We start from the raw sequence: 19919 nt of genomic DNA, 5'->3' as shown, positions 1-19919 counted from the left end.
GTAATTACAGTTTTGTATCTTTCTTCCCAACTATTGTGTCTTCTGTTTTTTTTTTTAACTGCATAGGAATCTTACTTTCCTCAGTGACTGTTAAAGCTCTGTAAATCATTTCTCAGTACAGTGGCCAAGTATATAGAATAAATTATTCCTTGACCCTTTGAGACTTTCATAATCAACAGTAATTTTTTATGATTATAGACTCTTAAGTGATTTGTTTTCCTCAGAATTTAGAATTCTTCCTGTTTTGTGTCTAATTTCTCATCACTAGTTGAAGATTTAATGCCCTCTTTTAAAATTTTTTTAAAGATTAAGATTGGACATTAAGGTTCATAGTATCAGGTTAATAAAGTTTTCAAAGGTTTCATTTTTAATGAATAATGGTGGTTAAATTATAGTATAATTTTATATGTGTATTGAAATGACAATATAGTTTTCCTTTTTAATCTATTAATGTGGTAAATTACATTGATTTTCTAATATTAAACCATCTGGATTCCTAGGATAAATTCAACTTGGTCATAATATGTTATTAATTTTTATATATTCTTCTGGATTTGGTTTGCTAATGTCTTATAATTTTTTTCCAACTTCCTCCTTTAAGACATTCAAAGAGTTTTTGAAATATTCCTGCCTGTAAACAAAGGATTTTCCTCTAATATAATTGTTACTCTGTCTCTCTGTCTCTTTCTCCCTCAGAAAAAATCACACTATTGCTATATTCATAGCTTAATTTACATTTTATTAGGTAGTTTATAAGTTCTATTGACATGATACAGTTAACTTCCTGAAATGCTATGTGTTGTTTCAGATCACTATTATTAAGTGGTTAGTTTTTATTATATCAAATCCTTACAATACCATGTGCACACGATATCTTGTGGATATGTTTTGATGTAATTGGTCAAATTTAAATTTCTTTGATGGTATGAAAATGTTCATTAGTTTGTTTTCATGAATATTTATTGAATATCTAGTATGTGTCAAGTACTATTCTAGATGCTGAGGATACAGCAGTCAAAAAAAGATCCCTGCCTTGATGGAGCATCTTGGTGATATTCTTAGGACCTAATAATAATGGTCTCAGAATATAAATGGGACTTTAGTGATGTTCCATAATTCATACAAAAAAATTATTCTTGTTGTCTAATGGTCATTTCATGCCTAGGGTCAAAGCTTTGATAGACCACTTTTTTTTTTTAACATCTTTATTGGAGTATAATTGCTTTACAATGTTGTGTTACTTTCTGCTGTATAACAAAGTGAATCAGCTATATGCATACGTATATCCCAATATCCCCTCCCTCTTGCGTCTCCTTCCCACCCTCTTTATCCCACCCCTCTAGGTCGCAAAGCAACGAGCTGATCTCCCTGTACTATGCAGCTGCTTCCCATTAGCTATCTATTTTACACTTGTCATGTCAATGTTACCCTCTCACTTCGACCCAGCTTCCCCTTCCCCCTCCCCGTGTGATAGACCACTTTTAATCAATGATAAAAAACAAATTTGACCTCCTTACTGCTTTGGACCATATTTCATTGAAAAATTATCTTTATACTCTTTTTGATTTTAGTTTATATTAACATGAATTATTCATTCATAATAAAAATGAAACCTAAATAATTCTACCATAAAATTTTTTCTATTGTGGATTCATAAATATTTTTCAAATGGCTTGGATGAATTTTGATTTTGTTAATATACAATATCAAATGAATTTGTAGCACACTTTGAAAATGTTTCTTAAAAAGCCGACAGGTACGGAGTTCCCTAGTGGCCTAATGGTTAGGATTCAGCTCTCTGGCGTGGCCGGGGTTCAATCCCTGTTTAGGGAAATAAGATCCCACAAACTGCAAGGTGCGGCCAAAAAAAAAAAAAAAAAAGCCAGCAAGTAAAATCTGCATTTTATTTTATTTTATTATTATTATTATTTTTTTTTGCGGTATGCGGGCCTCTCACTGTTGTGGCCTCTCCCGTTGCGGAGCACAGGCTCTGGACACGCAGGCTCAGCGGCCATGGCTCACGGGCCCAGCCACTCCGCGGCATGTGGGATCTTCCCGGACCGGGGCACGAACCCGTGTCCCCTGCATCGGCAGGCGGACTCTCAACCACTGCACCACCAGGGAAGCCCTGCATTTTATTTTATATTGAGTTAATAAATGGAATTTTTAAAAGATAGGAACTGGTATATTCATTTTGCTTACATTGAGACTAATTAGAACTATTAAACTCAAGTACTTAGGAAATTTACTACTTTTATACATTCACTTGTATATTTCAAAGAGCTTTATAATAGACAATGAGCATAGCAAATTAAATTCTAAATAAACTTTTACCAAATATGTATAACATTGAATTTCAGTTCTGATACAATTCCTAGTTTAAAATACAGATAAAATCATAACTAATACAAAAATTGCCAAGCTGATTGAAGAAATTTTGGTACCCAGAGCAGGGACACTGTCTTCTGACAGAGGAATAAACTTGGCTGCTTGTGCAACATTAGAAACCTCTGAGGTGATGTTGGCTTCATTGATGACTTGGACTGCAATATAGGTAACATTTTCTATTTTAAAAGGTTCTGACTTAAATTCAAAATTTTCTATTGAGCTGGCCTCCTTAGGTATTAGACTAGAAGTATTCACTAAAGCAGCATTGTCAAAATCTTCTTGGAGATCCAGGAAACTCTTACTTATTCTTATAATGTAGCTGTTGGCTGGAAAACAAACAGATATTTCATGTATGTTAGAATCACTAGGATGCCTTATTGCTACCACATTGCCTTGCATTTAGGGGCCTACCAGAAATGCACACTGGGTTTTTTGTCTGGTTATTCCATCTTTTTTATTTTAAGAAAAAATATGGGAACAGTTTTTAATCTAGTTATCTAATCACAAAGAATTAATTCAAAATTGTATAGTACTAAAAATGGAATCTAGATTTCTTTTTAGAAATAGAAATATGAAGAACTGAGTCCACTTTTAATTTAGAACAAGGAACACAGTAATGTTTGAGTATAGTAAAGATATTCAGTACTCTATTCCTGTATTATTTATTTCTCATTAAGCTGAGAGGGAGAGTAATGGGACGGTTGAGGAAGAGAGCAGATAAGTAGAGTGGGAGCCAGGGATAAGGAAAAAGAGCAAAGGGAGGCAGAGAGGCTGGAATGTGTACCAATTAAACATGTTTAGGAGCTAGGCAGACTTTGATTAACACCTTACTTCTACTATTTTCTGGCTGTAACAAAGAAAAATTTATTTACCCCTTCTTACCTTTAGTTTTCTTATCTGTAAAATAGAGAATCGGTCATTCAGTTCATTCAACAAATATCTACGGAATGCTAGTGATGAGAATTATACATGATAATGCATGAAAAGTATTTAGCACAATGGGAGTTAATAAATGTTTGAAATATTAGCTATTATTACTGTTACTTTATCAAGAAAGGAAAGAAAGATGCTGACAAATGTTTCATTTCAAAATGGTTTTAGAAATCTACAAGGGCCATTGATATAGAAATATATTCTCACATTATGAAATGCCATGAACAATAAAACATCAGATGTCTTTTTTGAAGTGAAGACTTTTTTTTTTCATGAAATGTTGAAGATGTTTTAAGCATGTGGTGAATGACTTCAATTTAGTGTTTTTGGTTTTTAAATTCAGGCCCTGTGCCTTAAAATTCTAGTCTTTAAATAAATAGGCCTTATTGATCTGACCTGTTCCCCTACTCTTTACATCCTCTCTGCATTCCATTTACATCGATCTATCTATCTAACCATCCATCACTTACTTTAATTCAAATATTTCATTGTGAAATTTTGCTTTCTTGACTTTGATCATATTATTTAGTTCCTTTTTTCCCTGTCATGACTCCCTGGAATGTGCATCCTCTCCCTATCTATGCAAATTGTACTCATTCTTCAAGGTCCAACAGGAGGTCCAGTTTCTTCATGAAGTCCTGGTCATGTATTTCATCCCCTTATGACTCTCTTCCATGAACTCTTATTGCATGGAAAGGAGTTTTCCAGTTTTATAGAGGTTCAGTTTATCTTTTCAATTTGAACATATTATTCTTGAGAGCAAAGGTATGTTTTTGTATGAACTAGAGTACTCCTTTTGTATGAACTAGAGTATCTGATACTGTGTTGGGCATGTATTTGACCTCCTTAATTACTTCTAGGCCCCAACAGACACATGAAAAGATGTTCAACATCACCAATCATCAGGGAAATGCAAATCAAAACTACCTTGCACCTGTCAGAATGTATTTTATCAAAAAGACAACAAATAACAAGTGTTGGTGAGAATGTGGAGAAAAGGGAATCCTCTTGCACTGTTGGTGGGAATGTTGGTTGGTGCAGCCACTATGGAAAATGGTATGGAGGTTACTAAAAGAATTAAAAATAGAACTACCATACAATCCAGCAATTCTACTTCTGGGTATTTTTCTGAAGAAAACAAAAACCCTAATTCAAAAAGATATATGCACTTCTATGTTCATTGCAGCATTATTTTCAATAGCCAAGATATGGAACAACCTAAGTGTCCATTGATAGATGAATGGATAAAGAAGATGTGGTATATATATACAATGGAATATTACTCTGCCATAAAAAAGAATGAAGTTTTGCCTTTTGTGACAACATGGATGGACCTAGAGGGTATTATGCTAAGTAAATTATGTCAGACAGAAAAAAACAAATACCACATGATTTCACTTATATGTGGAATCTAAAAAACAAAACAAATGAACAAACATAACAAAACAGAAATAGACTCATAGATACAGAGAACAAATAAGTGTTTGCCAAAGGGGAGGGGAGTGGGGGGAATGAGTGAAATAGGTGAGGGAGATTAAGAGGTACAAACTTTTACAAAGTAGATGAGTCATGGCGATGAAATGTACAGCATGGGGAATATAGTCAGTAACACTATAGTAATTTAGTATGGTGACAGATGGTAACTAGACTTAAAGTGGTGATCATTTTGTATTGTATAGATATATCAAATCACTATGTTATGCACCTGGAACTAACATAGTGTTGTAGGTCAGTTATACCTTAATAAAAATATGACTTGTTGACCAACAATAGAGTTATTCAGTTGATGCCCAAAATGACAAAATTAGAGGATCATAAAATATTAGAATTACATCTACTTGTTTTAGTAATTCTAGGTCATCTAGTCTGATTTGCATATTTGACAGATATGGAAATTGGGTCCCAGAAAATTTAAGGTTTTTATTCGAAATTATATAGGTATTTATTTTTGAGATACTTCTACTACCTCCTTTTGCAATGCCTAAGGGTAAAATTTGATAGCAACTACACTATCTTCCTATTTGTCACAAGGAAAGAGGACAATCAGATCCCACCTATTTGAGGCATTTGAGGTTAAACACAGTGAAGTTTTTTTTTGTTTTTTGTTTTCTCTCCCAATTTACGTACGAAATACTCTCTTCCTTCTTTTAGTTCCTATAATCAGCATAAGGGACATTTATTATGAAGCCAATCATGAACTGAAGGCTTGGTCCTAACTGAATTCAATTCAGAATTAAACATTTGGTCAGATAATTTCATTTATGGCTTTTTTCAGTGGAAGTTTCTTTTTAATTTCACCATATTTTTAAGGGTCATAGTGTATTTCAGAGCTGTCATGATAAGAATCTCAATATTGAAGTACAAAGAGCACTTCATGGGTATTTTATGTTTCCTTTGGCTTTAGAATGATTTTTTTTCGTTGTGTAATAATGATAAAAGGAAATATAGCTACATGGGGAATGAAAGATTTAAAAGCATCATTTCTTTTCAGAGCATATAGTAAGGGGTTTATTATAACCTAGGAGAAAGAGCATTGAAAGTGGCTTTTCAGCACTGACAGCCTCTGAGATATGTGTCTATTGATATGCATATTGCTTTCATTTTACCATCTTAAAGGGAAAATACCAAGATTGGCTTTACCCCATAAGAATCTACTAGTTTAGGGCTTCCCTGGTGGTACAGTGGTTAAGAATCCGCCTGCCAATGCAGGGGACATGGGTTCGAGCCCGGGTCCAGGAAGATCCCACATGCTGTGGAGCAACTAAGCCTGTGAGCCACAACTACTAAGCCTGCTCTCTAGAGCCCCGAGCCACAACTACTGAGCCCACGTGCTGCAACTACTGAAGCGCGTGTGCCTAGAGCCTGTGCTCCACAACAAGAGAAGCCACTGCAATGAGAAGCCCACTCACCACAATGACGAGTAGCCCCCACTCGCCGCAACTAGAGAAACTCACATGCAGCAACGAAGACCCAATGCAGCCAAAAATGAATTAAAAAAAAAAAAAAAGAATCTACTAGTCTAGCACAATACTGGAATATGGTAGGCATTCAATAAATACTAATTTAATTTAGTTAAATTTAAAGCAAAGCTGAAAGTGATTTAAGCTTCCTGGAATGATGGCAATTTATTCTAAGGAACTTGGAATGAATGAGATATTTTGGCCTTGAACTCTAATTCAAACTCCATAGCCAAATCTCTGCATGTGATCCTCTCTCTCTCTGGGACATCTTCACTTAACGTGGCTAACTTCTCTCATTCTTCAAGCCTTAGGTCAGGGATAGTCTTCCCTGAAAACCCTTTTAAGGTATACCTTGTGATCTTAACCCTCAGGCAGAAGTGGCCATTCAATGGCGTATCTCATCATATTCTGTAAAATTATCTGTTTATTTGCAAGAAGTATCTTCTGCACTCAACTAACTGTTGAGAGTAAGGATTATTTCTTAAGAACCTAATAGCCTTAGAGGAAAACATAGGAAGAACACTCTTTGACATAAATCACAGCAAGATCTTTTTTGACCCACCTCCTAGAGTAATGGAAATAAAAGCAAAAATAAACAAATGGGACCTAATGAAACTTAAAAGCTTTTGCAAAGCAAACTACAATCAAGACGAAAAGACAGCCCTCAGAATGGGAGAAAATATTTGCAAACGAATCCACGGACAAAGGATTAATCTCCAAAATATATAAACAGCTCATCCAGCTCAATATTAAAAAAAACAAACAACCCAATCCAAAAATGGGCAGAAGACCTAAATAGACATTTCTCCAAAAAAGACATGCTGATGGCCAACAAGCACATGAAAAGCTGCTCAACATCACTAATTACTAGAGAAATGCAAATCAAAACTACAATGAGGTATCACCTCACACCAGTTAGAATGGGCATCATCAGAAAATCTTCAAACAACAAATGCTGGATAGGGTGTGGAGAAAAGGGAACCCTCCCCTCTTGCACTGTTGGTGGGAATGTAAATTGATACAGCCACTATGGAGCACAGTATGGAGGTTCCTTAAAAAACTAAAAATAGAATTACCATATGACCCAGCAATCCCACTACTGGGCATAAACCCAGAGAAAACTATAATTCAAAAAGACACATGCACCCCAATATTCATTGCAGCACTATTTACAATAGCCTGGTAACGGAAGCAACCTAAATGTCCATCGACGGACGAATGGATAAAGAGGATGTGGTACATATATACAATGGAATGTTACTCAGCCATAAAGAGAAACGAAATTGGGTCATTTTTAGAGATGTGGATGTATCTAGAGACTGTCATACACAGTGAAGTAAGTCAGAAAGAGAAAAACAAATATCGTATATTAATGCATGTATGTGGAACCTAGAAAATGGTTCAGATGAACCGGTTTCCAGGGCAGAAATACAGACACAGATGTAGAGAACAAACGTATCGACACCAAGGGGGGAAAGCAGCGGGGGTGGTGGTGGTGGTGGTGTGATGAATTGGGCGATTGGGATTGATATGTATACCCTGATGTGTATAAAATTGACGACTAATAAGAGCCTGCTATATATATATTTTAAAAAAAAAGATTTGTGCACTCAAATAAGTGCAAGTTATATCTTTAAAATTTTTTTAATTTGATTTAATTTATTTTTTATACAGCAGGTTCTTATTAGTCATCCATTTTATACCCATCAGTGTATACATGTCAATCCCAATCTCCCAATTCATCACACCACCACCCCTACCCCCCCACTGCTTTCCCCCTTGGTGTCCATACGTTTGTTTTCTACATCTGTGTCTGTATTTCTGCCCTGCAAACCGGTTCATCTGTACCATTTTTCTAGATTCCACATATATGCATTAATATACGATATTTGTTTTTCTCTTTCTGACTTACTTCACTGTGTATGACAGTCTCTAGATCTATCCACATCTCTACAAATGACCCAATTGTGTTCCTTTTTATGGCTGAGTAACATTCCATTGTATATATGTACCACATCCTCTTTATCCATTCGTCCGTCGGTGGACATTTAGGTTGCTTCCATGACTGGGCTATTGTAAATAGTGCTGCAATGAACATTGGGGTGCATGTGTCTTTTTGAATTATAGTTTTCTCTGGGTTTATGCCCAGTAGTGGGATTGCTGGGTCATATGGTAATTCTATTTTTAGTTTTTTAAGGAACCTCCATACTGTGCTCCATAGTGGCTGTATCAATTTACATTCCCACCAACAGTGCAGGAGGGGAGGGTTCCCTTTTCTCCACACCCTATCCAGCATTTGTTGTTTGAAGATTTTCTGATGATGCCCATTCTAACTGGTGTGAGGTGATACCTCATTGAAGTTTTTGTTTGTTTGTTTGTTTTTGCCATACGCGGGCCTCTCACTGTTCTGGCCTCTCCCATTGCGGAGCACAGGCTCCGGACGTGCAGGCTCAGTAGCCATGGCTCACGGGCCCAGCCGCTCCACGGCATGTGGGATCTTCCCGGACCGGGGCACGAACCTGTGTCCCCTGCATCGGCAGGCGGACTCTCAACCACTGCGCAACCAGGGAAGCCCCTCATTGTAGTTTTGATTTGCATTTCTCTAATAATTAGTGATGTTGAGCAGCTTTTCCTGTACTTCTTGGCTATCTGTATGTCTTCTTTGGAGAAATGTCTATTTAGGTCTTCTGCCCATTTTTGGATTGGGTTGTTTGTTTTTTTAATATTGAGCTGCATGAGCTGTTTATATATTTTGAGATTAATCCTTTGTCTGTGGATTCGTTTGGAAATATTTTCTCCCATTCTGAGGGTTGTCTTTTCGTCTTGATTGTAGTTTGCGTGGCAAAAGCTTTTAAGTTTCATTAGGTCTCATTTGTTTATTTTTGTTTTTATTTCCATTTCTCTAGGAGATGGGTCAAAAAGGATCTTGCTGTGATTTATGTCATAGAGTGTTCTGCCTATGTTTTCCACTAAGAGTTTGATAGTGTCTGGCCTTACATTTAGCTCTTTAATCCATTTTGAGTTTTTTTTGTGTATGGTGTTAGGGAGTGTTCTAATTTCATACTTTTACATTTACCTGTCCAGTTTTTCCAGCACCACTTATTGAAGAGGCTGTCTTTTCTCCACTGTATATTCTTGCCTCCTTTATCAAAGATAACGTGACCATATGTGCATGGGTTTACCTCTGGGCTTTCTATACTGTTCCATTGAACTGTCTTTCTGTTTTTTGTGCCGGTACCATACTGTCTTGATTACTGTAGATTTGTAGTAGAGTCTGAAGTCAGGGAGCTTGATTCCTCCAGCTCCATTTTTCGTTCTCAAGATTGTTTTGGCTATTCGGGGTCTTTTGTGTTTCTATACAAATTGTGAAATTTTTTGTTCTAGTTCTGTGAAAAATGCCAATGGTAGTTTGATAGGGATTACATTGAATCTGTAGATTGCTTTGGGTAGTAGAGTCATTTTCACAATGTTGATTCTTCCAATACAATAACATGGTAATATCTCTCCATCTATTTGATTCATCTTTAATTTCTTTCATCAGTGTCATAATTTTCTGCATACAGGTCTTTTGTCTCCTTAGGTAGGTTTATTCCTAGATATTTTATTCTTTTTGTTGCAGTGGTAAATGGGACTGTTTTCTTAATTTCACTTTCAGATTTTTCATCATTGGTGTATAGGAATGCCAGAGATTTCTGTGCATTAATTTTGTATCCTGTTACTTTACCAAATTCATTGATTAGCTCTAGTAGTTTTCTGGTAGCATCTTTTGGATTCTTTATGTATAGTATCATGTCATCTGCAAACAGTGACAGCTTTACTTCTTCTTTTCCGATTTGGATTCCTTTTATTTCTTTTTGTTCTCTGCTGTTGCTAAAACTTTCAAAACTCTGTTGAATAATAGTGGTGAGAGTGGACCACCTTGTCTTGTTCCTAATCTTAGTGGAAATGGTTTCAGTTTTTCACCATTGATGACGATGTTGCTGTGAGTTTGTGATATATGGCCTCTATTATGTTGAGGAAAGTTCCTTCTATACCTACTTTCTGCAGGGTTTTTATCTTAAATGGGTGTTGAATATTGTTGAAAGCTTTCTCTGCATGTATTGAGATGATCATATGGTTTTTCTCCTTCAATTTGTTAATATGGTATATCACATTGATTGATTTGCATATATTGAATCCTTGCATTCCTGGAATAAACCCCACTTGATCATAAGGTATGATCCTTTTAATGTGCTGTTGGATTCTGTTTGCTAGTATTTTGTTGAGGATTTTTGCATCTATGTTCATCAGTGATCGTGGCCTGCAGTTTTCTTTGTTGTTGACATCTTTGTCTGGTTTTGGTATCAGGGTGATGGTGGCCTTGTAGAATGAGTTTGGGAGTGTTCCTCCCTCTGCTATATTTTGGAAGAGTTTGAGAAGGATAGGTGTTAGCTCTTCTCTAAATGTTTGATAGAATTCGCCTGTGAAGCCATCTGATCCTGGACTTTTGTTTGTTAGAAGATTTTTAATCATAGTTTCAAATTCAGTGCTTGTGATTGGTCTGTTCATATTTTCTATTTCTTCCTGGTTCAGTCTTGGAAGGTTGTGCATTTCTAAGAATTTGTCCATTTCTTCCACGTTGTCCATTTTATTGGCATAGAGTTGCTTGTAGTAATCTCTCATGATCTTTGTACTTCTGCAGTGTCACTTGTTACTTCTCTTTTTTCATTTCTAATTCTACTGATTTCTGTCTTCTCCCTTTTTTTCTTGATGAGTCTGACTAATGGTTTATCAATTTTGTTTATCTTCTCAAAGAACCAGCTTTTAGTTTTATTGATCTTTGCTATCATTTCCTTCATTTCTTTTTCATTTATTTCTGATCTGATCTTTATGATTCCTTTCCTTCTGCTAACTTTGGGGGTTTTTTTTGTTCTTCTTTCTCTAACTGCTTTAGGTGCAAGGTTAGGTTGATTATTTGATGTTTCCTGTTTCTTAAGGTAGGATTGTATTGCTATAAACTTCCCTCTTAGAACTGCTTTTGCTGCATCCCATAGGTTTTGGGTCATCATGTCTCCAGTGTCATTTGTTTCTAGATATTTTTTGATTTCCTCTTTGATTTCTTCAGTGATCACTTGGTTATTAAGTAGTGTATTGTTTATCCTCCATGTGTTTGTATTTTTTACTGATCTTTTCCTGTAATTAATATCTAGTCTCATAGCATTGTGGTCGGCAAAGATACTTGATATGATTTCAATTTTCTTAAATTTACCAAGGCTTGATTTGTGACCCAAGATATGACCTATCCTGGAGAATGTTCCATGAGCACTTGAGAAAAATGTGTATTCTGTTGTTTTTGGATGGAATGTCCTATAAATATCAATTAAGTCCATCTTGTTTAATGTATCATTTAAAGCTTGTGTTTCCTTTTTTATTTTCATTTTGGATGATCTTTCCATTGGTGAAAGTGGGGTGTTGAAATCCCCTACTATGATTGTGTTACTGTCAATTTCCCGTTTTATGGCTGTTACTATTGGCCTTCTGTATTGAGGTGCTCCTATGTTGGGTGCATATATATTTACAATTGTTATATCTTCTTCTTGGATCGATCCCTTGATCATTATGTAGTGTCCTTCTTTGTCTCTTGTAATAGTCTTTATTTTAAAGTTTATTTTGTCTGATTTGAGAATTGCTACTCCAGCTTTCATTTGATTTCCATTTGCATGGAATCTCTTTTTCCATCCCCTCACTTTCAGTCTGTATGTGTCTCTAGGTTTGAAGTGGGTCTCTTGTAGACATCATATATACGGGTCTTGTTTTTGTATCCATTCAGCGAGTCTGTGTCTTTTGGTGGGAGCATTTAATCCATTTACATTTAAGGTAATTATCAATAGGTATGTTCCTATGAACATTTTCTTAATTGTTTTAGGTTTGTTATTGTAGGTCTTTTCCTTCTCTTGTGTTTCTTGCCTAGAGAAGTTCCTTTAGCATTTGTTGTAGAGCTGGTTTGGTGGTGCTGAACTCTCTCAGCTTTTTCTTGTCTGTAAAGGTTTCAATTTCTCCATCAAATCTGAATGAGATCTTTGCTGGGTAGAGTAATCTTGGTTGTAGGTTTTTCTCCTTCATTACTTTAAATATGTCCCACCACTCTCTTCTTGCTTGCAGAGTTTCTGCTGAAAGATCAGCTGATAACTTTATGGGGATTCCCTTGTGTGTTATTTGTTGTTTTTCCCTTGCTAATTTGAATATGTTTTCTTTGTATTTAATATTTGATAGTTTTATTAGTATGTGTGTTGGTGTGTTTCTCCTTGGATTTATCCTGTATGGGACTCTCTGTGCTTCCTGGACTTGATTGACTATTTCCTTTAGCATATCAGGGAAGTTTTCAACTATAATCTCTTCAAATATTTTCTCAGTCCCTTTCTTTTTCTCTTCTTCTTCTGGAACCCCTATAATTCGAATATTGGTGCGTTTAATGTTGTCCCAGAGGTCTCTGAGACTGTCCTCCGTTCTTTTCATTCTTTTTTCATTATTCTGCTCTTCAGTAGTTATTTCCACTATTTTATCTTCCAGGTCACTTATCCGTTCTTCTGCCTCAGTTATTCTGCTATTGATCCCTTGTAGAGTATTTTTAATTTCATTTATTGTGTTGTTCATCATTGTCTGTTTCCTCTTTAGTTCTTCTAAGTCCTTGTTAAATGTTTCTTGCATTTTCTCTATTCTATTTCCAAGATTTTGGATCACATTTACTATCATTATTCTGAATTATTTTGCACGTAGGCTGCCTATTTCCTCTACATTTGTTAGGTCTGGTGGGTTTTTATCTTGCTCCTTCACCTGCTGTGTGTTTTTCTGTCTTCTCATTTTGCTTATCTTCCTGTGTTTGGGGTCTCCTTTTCCCATGCTGCTGGTTTGTAGTTCCCATTGTTTTTGGTGTGTGTCCCCAGTGGCTAAGCATGGTTCAGTGGGTTGTGTAGGCTTCCTGGTTCAGGGGACCAGTGCCTGTATTATGGTAGATGATGCTGGATCTTGTGTTTCTGGTGGGCACCTCCATGTCTAGTGGTGTGTTTTGGGGTGTGTGTGGCCTTATTATGATTTTAGGCAGCCTCTCTGCTAATGGATGGGGCTGTGTTCCTGTCTTGCTAGTTGTTTGGCATAGGGTGTCCAGCACTGTAGCTTGCTGGTCGTTGAGTGAAGCTGGGTCTTGGTGTTGAGATGGAGATCTCTGGGAGATTTTCACCATTTGATATTACATGGAGCTAGGAGGTCTCTTGTGGACCAGTGTCCTGAAATTGGGTGTCCCACCTCAGAGACACAGCACTGACTCCTGGCTGGAGCACCAAGAGCCTTTCATCCACATGGCTCAGAATAAAAGGGAGAAAAAATAGAAAGAAAGAAAGAAAGAAAGAATGAAAGAAGGAAAGAAAGAAAGGGAGAAAGAAAGAAAGAAGGAAGGAAGGAAAGAAAGAAAGAAAGAAAAAGGGAGAAAGAAAGAGAGAAAGAAGGAAGGAAGGAAAGAGAAAGAAAGAAAGAAAGGGAAAGAAATGGGGAAAGGAAGAGAAAGAAAGCAAAGAAGGAAGGAGGGAAGAAAGAAAGAAAGAAGGAAGAAAGGAAGGAAGAAAGAAAGAAAGGATAAAATAAAATAAAGTTATTAAAATAAAAAATAATTATTAAGAAAAAAAAGTTTTAGAAGTAAAAAAAGAAAAAGAAAAAAAAAAAACAGACGGACAGAACCCTCGGACAAATGGCGAAAGCAAAGCTATACAGAGAAAATCTCACACAGTAGCATACACATACACACTCACAAAAAGGGGAAAAGAGGAAAAATTATATATCTTGCTCCCAAAGTCCACCTCCTCAGTTTGGGATTATTCGTTGTCTATTCATGTGTTCCACAGATGCAGGGTACATCAAGTTGATTGTGGATATTTAATCCTCTGCTTCTGAGGCTGCTGGGAGAAATTTCCCTTTCTCTTCTTTGTTCGCACAGCTCCCGGGGTTCAGCTTTGGATTTGGCCCCGCCTCTTCGTGTAGGTTGCCTGAGGGCGTCTGTTCTTCGCTCAGACAGGACGGGGTTAAATTAGCAGCTGATTTGGGGGCTCTGGCTCACTCAGGCCAAGGGCAGGGAGGGGTACGGATGCTGGGAGAGCCTGCGGTGACAGAGGCCAGTGTGACGTTGCACCAGCCTGATGCATGCCGTGTGTTCTCCCGGGGCAGTTGTCCCTGGATCACGGGACTGGGGAGGTTGTCCCTGGATCATGGGACCCTAGCTGTGGTGGGCTGCATAGGCTCCCGGGAGGGGATGTGTGGATAGTGACCGGTGCTTGCACACATGCTTCCTGGTGGTGCAGCAGCAGCCTTAGCATCCCATGTCCGTCTCTGGGGTCTGTGCTGATAGCCGCGGCTCGCACCCATCTCTGGAGCTCCTTTAAGCAGCACTCTTAATCCCCTCTCCTCGCGCACCAGGAAACAAAGAGGGAAGAAAAAGTCTCTTGCCTCTTCTGCAGGTCCAGACCTTTTCCCGGACTCCCTCCCGGCTAGCTGTGGCGCACTAGCCCCCTTCAGGCTGTGTTCACGCAACCAACCCCAGTCCTCTCCTTGTGATCGACCGAAGCCTAAGCCTCAGCTCCCAGCCCCCGCCCACCCCGGTGTGTGAGCAGACGAGCCTCTTGGGCTGGTGAGTGCTGGTAGGCACCAATCCTCTGTGCAGGAATCTCTCTGCTTTGCCCTCTGCACCCCTGTGGCTGTGGTGTCCTCCGTGGCTCCGAAGCTTCCCCCCTCCGCCATCCGCAGTCTCCGCCCACGAAAGGGCTTCCTAGTGTGTGGCAACCTTTCCTCCTTCACAGCTCCCTCCCACTGGTGCAGGTCCCGTCCCTATTCTTTTGTCTCTGCTTTTTCTTTTTTCTTTTGCCCTACCCAGGTACGTGGGGAGTTTCTTGCCTTTTGGGAGGTCTGAGGCCTTCTGTCTGTGTTCAGTAGGTGTTCTATAGGAGCTGTTCCACATGTAGATGTATTTCTGATGTATTTGTGGAGAGGAAGGTGATCTCTGCATCTTACTCTTCCGCCATCTTCTCAAATCTCCCCTACCTTGTTTTCTTTATGTTTAGAGATGTTTGACTTTCATTTGCTCATTTTCCCTTTATTTGCAGATCTTTGAAGTCTTAATTTAAAAAGAGTCCCTCTAAAAAGGATTTATATTTGTGTCTTTCAGATATCTGGGTGCACTACTGGTCTGAGACCACTTTTTTTTTCTTAATTCAAATAGACTTCCTTCATGTGATGGTTAATGTAGTAACCAACAGCTTTTGTCTTTTGTCTTATTCCATCAGACTGTTAAAACAGTCTCAGAGAAAAAACTTGCTTGACCTAGCTTGGGCAAGATCCCAACAACCAAGCCAAGCAACTATGGCCAAGGATTGGGGTAATAACATTTCAGGACTCAAGATTGATCAATCATTGGTTATGAGATGGCTGGTAGCTTCTAAGGGAGCAGCAACATGTATAAAATAATGGGTGAACAAACAAATAGATTTCTGCTACATATGTTCTCTTTCCTATGATGTCCAAAAATTTGTACTACTTGGCTATCCATGGCCTAACACACACCTATTTTATTGTTCTAGTAGTTTTAGAAACTGAAACTTGTGACTTAAACATTCTGAAAAACCTAGAAGGATGGAATTGAGTAGCTTACTAAACTTCTTTGAGCTTCTGCATCTGCATCTTGACAGTGAAAGTGGTAGAACCAATGGTCTCTAAAGACCCCAGTAGGAAAGCATTATTATTTTAGGAGTTACATATTCACTAATCAATGAATAAGAATTCACTCAACAGCCATGCATTTAATAGACGTTTGTGAATTCCTACTATGTGCAATACATTACGCTAGGTATCATGAGAATGATTTTAATCTATTCTTTGTCAGGAAATTAATCTTTTCCCTTGAAATCTTGCTTATACTTCTAAAATGCATACTAAGTTTTATTAATATTGTAGCAAAGGCAAACTTTAGTACAATTCTGATTTTTTAAAAATCTTAAATTTTAAATTAGTGCTGTAATGTTTTTCTATACAGACATTATGCAATATTGAATTTTGAGGAAGAATCAACAGAATTGATGAAGGAAACTGTGATATTGTTAGACTTTGGAATCACAAAACATTAAATAATTGTGTTTACATAGTAAATAATTTGTTTTTATGCCATGTAAGATCCTATAAGATTCCAGTGGGACTAATCTCACTCAAAAGCAGTTTACAGGGCTTCCCTGGTGGCGCAGTGGTTGAGAGTCCGCCTGCCGATGCAGGGGACACGGGTTCGTGCCCCGGTCTGGGAAGATCCCACATGCTGCGGAGCGGTTGGGCCCGTGAGCCATGGCCGTTGAGCCTGGCGTCCGGAGCCTGTGCTCCGCAATGGGAGGGGCCACAACAGTGAGAGGCCCACGTACAGCAAAAAAAAAAAAAAAAAAAAAGCAGTTTACAATTTTTACATTTAGTAAAGAGTTTGACCAACTTTTCAGTTTTATATCCATATCTGATTACTCTTGTCAGATATGCTGTGACTACTGGAATCATTAAAAAAAAAAAAGCAACTAGGCCTAGAACCCAGCGCTTGCCTGTTAATTACTATTATCTGGCAAGATTTATATAACTTTCTTAGTCATAATGTTAATGAACTTTGATTTAGAACTGGGTGACTTGGCAAAGTTCCTGTAAAGATATAATAATACTTGGACTGTTAAGTGTAAATAAAGGCCTGAATGAATGTAAATTTACCATATTCACCTACACTAAACAACCTCTTATTCACCATATTTTTGAATAGGAAGGTATGTAGAGAGGAGAACAAATTTTATATAATATTTTGTTAGCATGATTTATAACTTTTAAACATTTAAATATATGGTATTTGTTCCATACTGTACCATTAGTACATAGATGTCAAGACGAGCCCCTTGGCCTTATTTTCTTCAGTGTTCTCTCCACTTTCTGCTGTGGTCCTTCATGGTTGCTTCCTGTTCCCCAGCTATGCCCAGCTCTTTTTGTATACTGGAGTCTTTGCCCTTGTTGTTTCCCCTTCCTGGAATGCCTTTTCTCTTTTACTGCCTTGTAGAATCTCTCCCATGCTTCAAAACTCAATTCAAATGTTTCTTCTCTTGGGAGCCTACCTGATCAGTTGATCTTTTCCTCTTCTGTGATCCCATAGAGACTTTTAATTATATAGATTATATCACCTACCACAGTGAGATTTTGAAAACAATCTCTGATTATGTTATTCCTATTTACTTTATGATAAAGTCCAAAATCCTTAGTGACACTTGTAAGGCCCCCACCCCATTAAAATCCACATACTTAATTCTTCAGCCACATCTCCCACTCTGATCCTAGTCTGCCTGAGAATCTCCTCCCCAACTTTTTGCACATGTTGTTCTCTTTGCCTTGGACATTATTTTCTACCCTCTTGGTGAATCTCTACTCACCTCTTAAGTTTTAGCTAAAATTTTACTTTCTTAGAGAGACTTTCCACGACCCTTAGATTAGGTTAGTTCTCCATGATTTAAGTACCCAAAGCACTCTATACACTAAAATGGTGTATCTGATTCTGTCTTTTCCATTAGATTTCATGAGTATGCTTGCCTTGTTCACAGTTATATTTCTGTTAATCAAGCATGTGTCAGGTACTTCAAAGGCATTTGCTAAACTTTTTTTTTGGTAGAATGAATGCAAGGATAAATTCAAGCCTTCATTTTGAGAGAAACCTTCTCACTCACCTCACTCTTTCTGTGTCTATATAATGCCAGACATGGAGTGGGCACTCAATGATATCATTATATTTCATTTTCATAAACATGTTTTCTTTATTTATAACTTATTTGCAATGGAATGCTCAGAATTTTTCAGGTAAAGTTATTCTAATTATATCCTTTTAAGTACTTGAATATTTTCTATAAATACCTTGTTGAATATTCAGAAATTTTTTCAGACATCCTGGTGAATCCTTCTCAAACACGTTTGTTATTTCCTCCTACTGTGCCTTATCTACAAAATTTGGAGACTTCTCCCCATCTAGGCCTCTATTTAGCTCTTTTCTCTCCTTAAGGTGATCTCATCCAGTCTTGTTGGCTGATGACTCTCAGACTTGATGTGTATGTACTGGAAATTCCAGACTGATATGACCTAATTATCTTCTTGACATCTTTATTGGAATAGCTATTAAGTATCTTAAACCTGACATGTCTTAAACAGAGTTTAAGTATTTTTTATTTCTTGACAATAACACATTCTTATTCTCTTAGAAAGAAATGGATGATCTTTGATCACAGTAAACAGTAACAGCAGATCAGATGTTATACCCATCCCAGTGGATCAGTGACAGCTTCCTACTAGGACTTACACCTTTAAAAGCCAGCCAAGCAGCAACAGCCTAACTTCAATGACCATACTCTGGGTCATAGGTTAGTCAATCCCTAAATGCTCCCACTTGTGATATTCCACCATTTCCTGAACTACTTGCTCTTGGAAACCCCAAATGATAGTGGTTTGTTTTCTTCAGAGGCTTCACCTGGAAACAAAGCTCTTTTTTGCTTAACACACATGAGTCCAATTTTGCTTTCACTTGCTTAATGGAGGCCTCTTCATTTTACACCCTTCAATCATGATACTTTCCCAGTTTTCTTCATCCCATTATGGCATCATCATCTTTGATTCTTCTCTTTAGCTTGAATATCACATCTTACATATCAGTAACTTCTGGCAACCATACCTTCAAAATTTGTTCTGAATCTATCCAGTAGAGCATAGTGGTTAAGTGTATGAATTGAAGCCAGACTACCAGCTTTTCTACTTACTACACAAGTCACTTAAGCTTTTTGTACTTTAACATAATAACAGTACCTAATAACAGTACCTACTTCATATGATTAGTGGGAGGATGAAATAAACCAATGCACACAGAGTACAGAGAACAGTGCCTGGCACATAATAAATGTCATATACACATTAACTATTATCATTGTGATTACCACACTCATCCAAGCTACTATTATCTCTGCAATAACCTCTTAATTAGTGTACCTGCTTCCACCATTGTCTGGCCAAAATCCAATTTCCTCGTGGTAGCTAGAATGATCTATTTAGAAAATCAACTTTATTAAAGTATAATTTACATACAAAAATGTATCCATTTTCAGCATACATTTCCATAAATTTTGAAAACTTGAACACTCATGTAACTGTAATCACAGTCAAGGTATAGAACATTTCCATTATGTCAAATAGTTCCCTAGTATCCCCTTTTAGTCAGTTCTCCTTTCCCAACCCCAGCCCTGGGCAACCACTAAAATAATTTCTACCAGTGTATTAGTTTATACTTACTAGAATTTCATAAATGGAATTGTACATTATGTTTTTTGGTGTTTTGTTTGTTTTGTTTTTGGTGTCTGGTTCCTTTCAGTCAGCATGTTTTTGAGATTCATCCATATTATTGCATATTGTTCACTACTATTTATTTATTTATTTATTTATTTATTTATTTTTGGCTGTGTTGGATCTTCATTTCTGTGCAAGAACTTTCTCTAGTTGTGACAAGTGGGGGCCACTCTTCATCGCAGTGCGTGGGCCTCTCACTATCGTGGCCTCCCTTGTTGAGGAGCACAGGCTCCA

The 19919-nt window shown here is 37.3% G+C and overlaps 1 pseudogene across 1 annotated transcript in view; it reads right to left on the bottom strand.

Moving 5' to 3' along the window:
- LOC307064602 (calcium-activated chloride channel regulator 4-like) overlaps positions 1-19919 on the bottom strand; it is a 149585-nt pseudogene that overhangs the window by 43676 nt on the left and 85990 nt on the right. Inside the window, exons 13-15 of the transcript in view lie at positions 19332-19386; positions 3271-3285; positions 2445-2714 (exon numbers count right to left, since the gene is read on the bottom strand). The product of the transcript in view is annotated as a calcium-activated chloride channel regulator 4-like (transcript). The remainder of the gene's footprint in view (positions 1-2444; positions 2715-3270; positions 3286-19331; positions 19387-19919) is intronic.

Source organism: Hyperoodon ampullatus (genome assembly GCF_949752795.1).
Source record: "Hyperoodon ampullatus genome assembly, chromosome: 2".
In the NCBI taxonomy this organism is placed as follows: Eukaryota; Metazoa; Chordata; class Mammalia; order Artiodactyla; family Ziphiidae; genus Hyperoodon; species Hyperoodon ampullatus.
The sequence above is the reverse complement of the archived record's forward strand: the minus strand, read 5'-3'. Positions and strand labels throughout refer to the sequence as shown.